The sequence below is a fragment of the Aulonocara sp. 'chitande type north' Nkhata Bay genome, linkage group LG4, assembly GCF_057382095.1.
Source record: "Aulonocara sp. 'chitande type north' Nkhata Bay isolate Kocher_YH1m ecotype deep benthic linkage group LG4, A_spYH_male_GT1.1, whole genome shotgun sequence".
Classification (NCBI taxonomy): Eukaryota; Metazoa; Chordata; class Actinopteri; order Cichliformes; family Cichlidae; genus Aulonocara; species Aulonocara sp. 'chitande type north' Nkhata Bay.
Genome location: NC_141347.1, coordinates 19,870,714 through 19,880,880, shown reverse-complemented (window position 1 = coordinate 19,880,880; position 10,167 = coordinate 19,870,714).

Here is a 10,167-nt window from a genome sequence, read left to right as displayed (position 1 = left end):
GAAACTTCACAATTATAATTTACAACTGAGGAGTGCAAGAAGGTCCTACTTCTCTGACATCATCACTAAAAACAGCCATAATGCTCGGGTCTTATTTTCTACAGTTGACAGGCTAACAAACCCTCCTGTGCCAGTGGCAGCTGAACTTCATTCAACCATGGCCTGCAATGACTTTGCCAAATTCTTCACTGAAAAAATCCAAAAAATTAGACAAGCAATTGGTACATCAACAGCAGATCCAGGATATGTACTGTGTCCACCAAAAAACTGTTTAAACACCATGAAACAGTTTCAACCTATTAACAGCAAAGACCTGGAGGACATCTTAGGTAAACTGAACTCCTCCTCCTGCTGTTTAGATGTCCTGCCAACAAGTTTTTTCAAAAAGGTCTCAAAGACTTTAGAGTCAGACCTGTTACAGATCGTCAACTTTTCTTTAATATCAGGTGTGTTTCCAGAATCACTAAAAACTGCTGTAATCAAACCTATACTGAAAAAGGACAATCTTGACAAGACACAAATGAACAACTACAGGCCGATCTCAAATCTCCCATTTTTAAGTAAGATCATTGAAAAAGCAGTTTCTCAACAGCTCAGTTACTTCTTAAAACAGAATAATTGCTACGATGCCTTCCAGTCAGGTTTTAGACAGAACCACAGCACTGAAACCGCTCTGACCAAAGTGTTTAATGACATATGTCTGAATACAGACAGTGGAAAAATGTCAGTCTTAGTTCTACTGGATCTCAGTGCAGCATTTGATACAGTTGACCACAACATATTACTCAAACGACTGGAGAACTGGGCAGGTCTTTCAGGAACTGTACTAAACTGGTTCAAAACATACTTAGAAAACAGGAAATACTTTGTATCAATAGGTAACTTCACATCTGAGCAGACAAGCATCACATGTGGAGTTCCCCAAGGTTCCATCTTGGGACCCCCTCTGTTTAACATTTACATGCTCCCACTGGCACAGATTATAAACAACAACAAAATAAACTATCACAGCTATGCAGATGACACACAAATATATATCACAATGTCACCAGGAGACCGAGGCCCTGTACAGGCTCTTGGTAAATGCATTGAGGAAATTAATGACTGGTTGTGCCACAATTTTCTCCAACTAAACAAAAACAAAACTGAAGTAATAGTCTTTGGTGCCAAAGAAAAACGATTACAGGTCACCAGAGAACTTCAATCTATACATCTAAAAACCACAAACCAGGCGAGAAATTTGGGTGTAGTGATGGATGCAGACCTAAACTTAGAAAAACACATTAAGACAATAACAAAATCAGCTTACTATCACCTCAAGAATATTTCAAGGATAAAAGATCTGATGTCTCAACAGGACCTGGAAAAACTAGTCCATGCATTCATCTTTAGTAGGCTTGATTACTGTAACAGCATCTTTACAGGTCTACCTAAAAAATCAGTCAGACAACTACAGCTCATCCAGAACTCTGCTGCTCGTGTCCTCACTAAGACCAAAAAAGTGGACCACATCAGTCCAGCTCTGAGGTCTTTACACTGGCTGCCTGTCCGTCAGAGGATAGACTTTAAAGTTCTGATGCTGGCCTATAAAGCTCTGAATGGTTTAGGACCAAAATACATCAGTGACCTCCTGACCCAGTATGAACCTTCCAGATCCCTCAGGTCATCTGGATCCGGTCTTTTATCAGTTCCCAGAGTCAGAACCAGACACGGAGAAGCTGCATTCAGCTTTTATGCTCCTTATATCTGGAACAAACTCCCAGAAAGCCTCAGATCAGCTGAAACACTCAGTTTATTTAAATCCAGGTTGAAGACTCACCTATTCTCAGCTGCATTTGAATAAAGCACCAAATCCACACTTTTAAGCTTAAATTTCAAAACTTACACTAACTACTGATCTTATCTATTTCTGATTTTATCTGTTTTGATTTTATATACTGTTTTGTTTGTTTGTTAAGCTTAAATTTCAAAACTTACATTAACTACTGATTTTATCTACTGTTCTGATTTTATCTGTTTTGATTTTATATACTGTTTTGTTTGTTTGTTTGTTTGTTTGTTTGTTTGTTTGTTTGTTTGTTTGTTAAGTGGGTTTAGAGCTCTGGGTAGCTCCCCAACTGGGTCTAGACTGGGTCTAGAGAGTATTTTAAATTCAGGGAATTTAAAATAGAAAGTAGCTCGTCCACAGAAGGACTGGTAGCTCCCCTTACGATAAGGGTTCAGATCGCGCGAACAGGTGTGAAATGTGTGTGTTTAGTTAGTTTGTTTGTTTGCTTGTTTTAATCATTTTTAAATCATGCTTTTTATTTGTTTTTGTTTCTAATGTCTCTGTAAAGCACTTTGAATCACCTTGTTGTTGAATTGTGCTATACAAATAAATTTGCCTTGCCTTGCCTTGCCTTGCCTAGCAGTAACACACATTCCAACATATGCACTCACACACACACGCATATACATATAAAAGCAACAGGAAGCTAGTAATTTGTCCCCACATCCTCTCTGCACTTCTACTTACTCATGCTTGGTTTAGGCCAGAAAGGGCATTGAAGAAGCAGATGAAGCAGAATGAGGAGTCAGGCTGTTAGTCTCACTGGTTGGCAAGGCTAACAAAACACACACTATACATGATGACACTGCATGACGTATTAGATTTATAAGACTATAAAACCCTAAGTTTGCATTGTTTAGCCATCGCATTACTTACTCTACTGTAAGTTGCCTTTAATTCTTCTAACTACCATTTGCTATATATCCAGGTTCCTCTGCCACGCTGACCCTTATTCTCATTTTATCGCCATCATTATAAGAGTCGGATTGCCATTCCCTCATGCTAATGGTCCTCATAATCAGCCTTCTCGTGAAGGGCATGAAGTGAGCACAGCTTTCAAGCAAAAAGAAAAAAAGTAGGGTAGAGCACTGATGATGAATTTATTTAGCAAACATAAAGACTGAACATTACACAATGATGCGATTACAGTATCTTTTCACTGGCAGTGTTTGAGCAAGTGTTTAAAGCCGGCAGGGAATGCAAGAAGCTCACCTGCTTCTCAGCCATCAAGGTGCCCTTGTCCAAGACATGTAAACCTCAAAAGGCTCCAGCAGTGCTGTTCAGTAGTTATCACTACAAGAGTGTGTTTGTACCAGGCGGCTCCCTAGTGCGAGGATGCAGCTGTCACATTCTGAAAAAGCTGATGTCTGTGTGTAAAAGTTTTTAAAACAACACAAATAAGCCAACATCCATATTAATCATTAAATGGCTAAACAACAACGACAACAAAATTACACATCTGGGATGATAATTCCACCCGTGTCTCTAATACCCTGTCTTACTAAAGAAAGATGAAATAAGTTAAGGAATTGTAGTGGAAATGACAGGGTTGCTCTTTTATCTTATATTCCAACTTCAAAACTGGTAAAAATTGCAAAAAAGAAAAGAAAAAGAAATGCCCATTGAAGTGGTGACACAAAAATGAAAGAACAAAAGAACGTCCTCGTCTTCTTTCATCATTCCATTTGTTTAATAGAAGCAATTTCAGTCATGGTATTGCATTATCTATTTTTCTCTCCCTCTCTTTTCCTCTCTCGGGCACTTTAAACCTTCTCTATCTGTGCTGGGGCTAACTACTCCCTCAAGGCAATGTCAGACTTTAAGAGGGAAGTTGAGATACAGTCTGTATATGTGCATCACATATGGATATATCACATATACAGTATCTGAGACATTCACATATTACTATTTCCTGCTGTAGTGCAAGATGTCCACTTATATAAGGACTTCCCGGACATTTAAAGTCATCACTGAGGACCAAATTTCAAATGCTGTTGTCAAATTATTTATTAATATTTTATTATTTACATTCCATAACTTTAAGGTGCGCTGCAGAATATGTAACACTGTAGAGCAGGCTACGTTACATTACATTAGCTCACAGGTTAGCTAAAACATAGCCAAGGTCAGACATTGCAGCTCAGCTGGTTCCGGTGATATTAATCGGACCTGGCAGTGACTGCACCCTGTGGGATTGCATCTCTCTCTGCAGGTTGGCGAGCTCAGGTATGCGCAAGCGAACCGCACACACCAAAATACACAGGCACACATGTACAGTCTCACATCCACACACATATTATCTTCACACCTATGCCCACACACTTTAACACAAGGACAGAAGAATAGATGTGCAGTAACTCGAAGGCATAAACTCGTACCTGCGCATATGTGCTTCAACTTCAACACACTGGCACGGAGAAAGAGTGAGAAGATGAAATATAGAAAACCATCTAATTGAAAAAAATCTCTCTTAGCTTCCACAGATTTAGTTATTTTTTAATTTATTTTGTTTCAAAGTTAGTAATTGACAAATGCACTCTTTGGTAATTTAACTCCTGGGTGCCATGTTTAACCACAATCTGCCTACTGAGGCATGACTGCTACCAAAGGAAATTACACAGCACAGCATTGTTCCCGCTGTCCCAGTCTACCAGATTCTGCTGTCTGCTGATTGACTCGCTGACAGCTCCTTGACTGATCTCTGTCGGTCTGTCTCACTCTTACTTTGCCTCTTTCTGTCACACCCTCTTGCATCTGCTTGACTCGTCTTTGGCTTAAGTAACTCTAACTCAAAGAGAGAGGGGAAGAGAGGATGGAAACACGGTGACAGCAAAGTATCCAGAGGGAGAGAAAGAGAGAAGAGAGATCACGTGCTTTGTAGGAGTTACACATCAGCCACACGTCTTCTCCCCTCCTTCAGCTGCTTTGGATTTCATTTGCATTGTACTTCGTTGGTGGGCCTTGAAGAATAACACCAGGCCTATTGACTACCTGAACTCATTTGCACTCTGAGTTTCTTATGTGCATAAGGAGAACAGATGTTAATGCAAAGAGATAAATAAAAGTCACTGTGATCAATATGAATTCTATTGGCTCAGCCGGATTATATCTACAGCTTTTCTGGGTGACATTGCGATAGGATAGTAACAATTAACCCAGCATGGAGAAAGGCCATCTAATTCCCACTACCTTAAGTTACTTCTCAACTTCTTTTTTACTTAAAAAACATCTTTAATGATCATGGCATATGATGGGCTTCTTGGTGGGCTGATCTGTACCAAACTTTGAATGAACATCATCACACACACAGTGATTATAAACACCTGTATGTTTTATAAAAATCCCAATTCTTTTGATTTTCTTATATATTACATTCATTTCATCACCCCCCTGCGAATGTAATGTCACTTTCTCTGTTTGTGTTTGTTTCATGCGTCACGTTCAACTAACATCACCCGTACGTAACTTAACGACAAAATATGTATCAGTGAGGGAATTTTGTTTGACTCGCCACGAAATATGGAATGAAGACTAGTAATCCTAATTAAATATTATTACTCAGCATTACTTTTCTCGATCTTAGATGCACTGTGCTTGTTTGAAGGATCTCTAATTTACCTATCACTGTGTACACAAATCAGATAATGACAATACATCTGGGTGCACTGACATTAATACATATCATGGTAATCCTGAGTACTTAAGTAGAAGCCACTTGGACTAAATGTCATCCAGGAGGCTTCCTCAGTTCTGACTGACTGTTTCTTAATCAAACAATTATGTTTATTTGTGTTACATAATTTTCCAGTATGTCCACATTGGCTGTTTTTAAAAAAAAAGAAAAACACAAAACAATGTTTTACAGTGCTGTTATGCAACAACACCTGATCCCTGTTAATGTCAGGGGATGGGGGGAAAGACAAACAGATTTGCAAGTTTGAAGGGTGGGGCTTCTCACATTGCTCAGTAAAGTGCAAACTGTCCCAAGGCCAGACACAACTATTCATTGCTGTCACTATCTATCCCTCAGACCCAAAGTGAGGCTCAAGCTGAGTGTCTGCCAAATGCAACAAAGCAGCCAAATCCTTGTTTTCAGCTAGAAGCACAAGCAGACATGAGCATCTTGTACAGAAGCATCATACGCAGTATGAAGAAGAAGGCTGACACCATAACTTTACTCTCACCTTTGTGGTAAGGCCCTCCTTATCATGATGTGTCTTTATACCGATCTGCGGGTATATGTTGTTAACTGGCTGTTACTTGGAAATACATCACTGACGTCTTTAGTAAGGTAACATTAATGTGACAGCTAGTGTAACATATTACTTTCTACAGGAAGTACTGTGTAAGACACTTCGTTTTGGTCTTTACTCAGCTGATTGAGGGTTTCTCTCTATGTATATATATATATATATATATATATAATAAGCAGACATATGTCTGCATAACAGCTTTATATTAATTGTTACATGCAGCGAGAGAAAAATAATAATAAAACAGGGTGAGGGATGAGGAGCATGAGTGAGTGAATGCATAAGTGAAACAGATGGAGTGGAAACAAATGTATTGTGATAACATCATTTAAACAGTGCTTGGCTCTCTGAAGGCCCTGGCTGCCTTTACACACTCTCTCTCTCACACTCGTTTGACTGGGAAAACAGCCAGAAGGATGGGCCAACAGGACACACTCTCTCTTTCTCGCTCTTTTTCATTCTCTCTCACCCCCCCATCCCTCCTGCTATTCTCTCCCTTCCCAGCCAAGATACTAAATTGTACAGAATTATGCTGTCAGGTCTCATTTGTGAGAGAAATAGCGCACTGGGTATTACCTGAAGACAGCAGTCTGTTTAGGGAGTTCTGATGAATCATCTTTTTTTTCCCCATAGTGTGTAGTTTTAGTTAAAGGACAAAGATAATGTGCCTGCATCGCGTCAAAAATAATGGATCTAAGTTAGTATCAGCACATCTGTGTGTGCACAATAGAAAAAAATACCCTCAACTTCTAACTACCGAGCCTGTAGAGGTTTTAAGTGGGCAGCAATAGTATCAGCACTGCAGTCACTGTAGGGATTAGTCCAATGCACCAAACTGTGGGTGAGAATCCAAACAGATATTGCACCAAAAAATTCTGCTGGCTTACATTGTATTACTTATAAACTACTTTTTCTACCAGTCGCATAGTTTGCACTTCCTAATTTGTGCGTCTCGCTGCCAACTCCTTTTCTGGCTGTCATAAACGGCTATGTGGCAGGTTAGGCTATGTGTGCACCTGCACTCAGAGACAGAGACATTGTTATGCAGAGACAGAGACATTAACTAAAAAGCAGCTTTATTGTTGTACTTAAAACAAAACTCTAACCGGGAAGAAACTACGTACTAGGAAATGGAAACTACAAAACATGGAAACATGGAAGTTGCAGAAAATATAAAACCACACAGTATGAGCGGACAATACAGCAAGGATCAGACGGAGACTGAGGACATAAATACACAGACGGTAAGGAGGGAGGGAAGAACACAGCTGAAACGAATCTGACTGACGAGACAGGGGAAGCAAAACGGAACACAACGCAAGGACAGCAAGAGACAATCAAAATAAGACAGGAAGTGAGATAACAGTGGCGACTAGGACTAAGACACATGTGCTTGAGACTGGTAACAGGGAGAAAGACGTGGGGACATGACCAAGTGCGGAGAGAGAAAAGGAACACCAAATATGGAGACAAGAGATAAACAAACATTACAACAAACATCATTTATAAATGATGTAAATATAACCATGAAACTAGAAATCAAATAGAGTATCCCAAGAAACGCTATTAAGTTCAGAAACATAGAAACACTGGGTCAAACACCCAGTACCATGACAGTGGCCTAGGGAAAGTGTAAAAGGACACATGAAGTTCTGCATAGAATCAGTAGACAAAGAGGACTTTCACAGAGTGAGTCCAACACGTGAAAAGATTCACGCTAATGTCCCACAGTTTCCCCTGTTCGCCTAAAGACGTGCTTTCTGGTGTAAAAAAGGCGCAGACAGAATCTCTCGCTGGCTTCTCACATGAACTGCTTCACTGGTTTTCTTTTGTTTTTCTTTCTGATGTCACAGCCATCGTTGTGTGACAGATGACTCGACATTTCTTTTTCTCTTTTCTGCTCCCCTTTATTTGATCTTCTCCTTAGCACATCCCTACATTAGACTGCCCCCCCACCTCACTTACCGCATTACCTCTCTGCACCGTTCCTATTTCATTCTTTCTCTCTATTCTTTCTCCCTCCCCTCCCCTCTCCTTCTCCTACTGAACAGTTTGTCCCTCTCTGAGCTGATATCACTTGAGCTTGTTGCAGTAATGTCAGTGACTCAAGCGCTGATTCAGTTACATGACAGTCCACAGAGTTTTAGAAAAAACTTACCAACTCAGCTGCTTGGAGAGAACATCAAAAGCCGTGTGCATATTTGTGTGTGTGTGTGTCTGTAAGTTTAAAGCTGGTCTTTAATGAACTAAGCCCTAAGGCTCATTTGAGCTGCAGATACCAGCAGTCAACTAATGTCCAAACATCTGGGTGGTCTCTCTCTCTCTCTCTCTCTCGCTCACACACACACACTAGGGCTGAGCTTTTATCATTGGCCAAAGGAAAGGCTTTAGTATCCACCCTGACAGATGCCACACAGTGACACACACGCCATACCCAGTGAAGGATTTGTGCTGTGTATGATCCATATATGTGTAAAATATATATCTGACAGCTTGGATTATGTGCATCTATCAGCGTAATACAAACAGCAGGGCGAGCTGCGTGTGTTTGTGTGCACGTATGCGGGACAGTGACAAAGCAAGTTTATTTCAGCAGGTCCCCTTTGGTCACTAACACTTTCCTCTGTCTTTCTCCCCTTCTGTTAACTCTCATTGATATCCATAGTTGCACTTTCTTTTGTTCATTTTTTCACCCTTAACCAGCACCCATTTTTCTACCTTCCCTTTGCTTCTCCTCTTTCCCAGCGCTGACAGAGCAATAAAGGGAAAACGCCCAGGAGAGAGTAAGGGTCAGTGAACAGAAGTTAGAGAAATATCAGGGGCAAGTGTTTCAAGCGTTCATTACGGCTTTATAATCTGTCCACTGGGTTGAGGTGTTCAGATACAATCACCTGCTCACCTGGGCGTGAAGTGAGTTTATGCCGCTAATCTGAAATCTCTTTAAAAAAGTCCTACATCAACCTACATGAAAAAGTGGAGGAAATTAAGACGAGGTCAAGTCTTTAGAAGTTAATAAAGACTTGTGCTTTCCAGGCATTGTCTCACTGCAGTACATGTTCAGTTCAGTCCAGTTTAATTCAAATAGCACCAAATCACAACAACTGTTGCCTCAACGCACTCTAAACTCTAACATACTACAAAGACCCTAAAATATTAGAGATAAAATCCAACAACCACATGACCCCCTACGATCAAGAACTTGGTGACAGTGGGAAGGAAAAACTCCCTTTCTTTTTTTTTTTTAATTCATATTTTTATTAAGGTTTCAAAAGCAGGCATTCACAGTATGTACATCATGTAAGCATTCTTCATACTTAGGTTATCTGCCTTAAATACTGAAATAGTATTTTAATTTACATCCAAGTCATAAGGGAAGAATACTTACAACGATAGAAGTAATTGAAACCATCACATAATCCGAAAATCAAAAAACAAAAAACAAAACTAACAAACCTAAGAAAAGAGAAAAAAAAAAAAAAAAAAAAACACGGATGTGTTGGTATGGGGTGATCCTATAAATATATATACATACATCATAATTATTGGTTTGTAATAGTAAAATCTGGCCTATGAGGCGTGATATATTTAACCCAGTTTTCCCAATATGATGTAAATTTCTCCAGCTTGTGGTTAACAGAAGCTGTTATCTTTTCCATGTTATAAATTTCCATTGTGATTTCCATCCATGTACTTATGTTTGGGCTCTCTGGGGATAACCATTTTCTGGTGATATTCTTTTTACAGGCCACCAATAAAATATTTATTAAATGTTTATCATATTTAGGCCATTCCTGAGGTATATATCCAAAGAACATAGTCTTACTCTCGAGAGGTATTTCACGTTTAAAGATATCCTGTAAGGCATTATGTATTTCTCTCCAATAATCCCTCAAGATTGAGCAGTCCCAGAAAATATGGTAATGATTTGCACTTTGATTTCCACAGTTCCTCCAACAAGCAGGGGGGTTATCATCATAATGAGACTTCTGAGAAGGTGTTATAAAGTATCTAATTAGGCACTTCCAGCCAAATTCCCTCCACTTTTGTGAGCTGGTACACATCCACTGATATCTCCATATTGCCGTC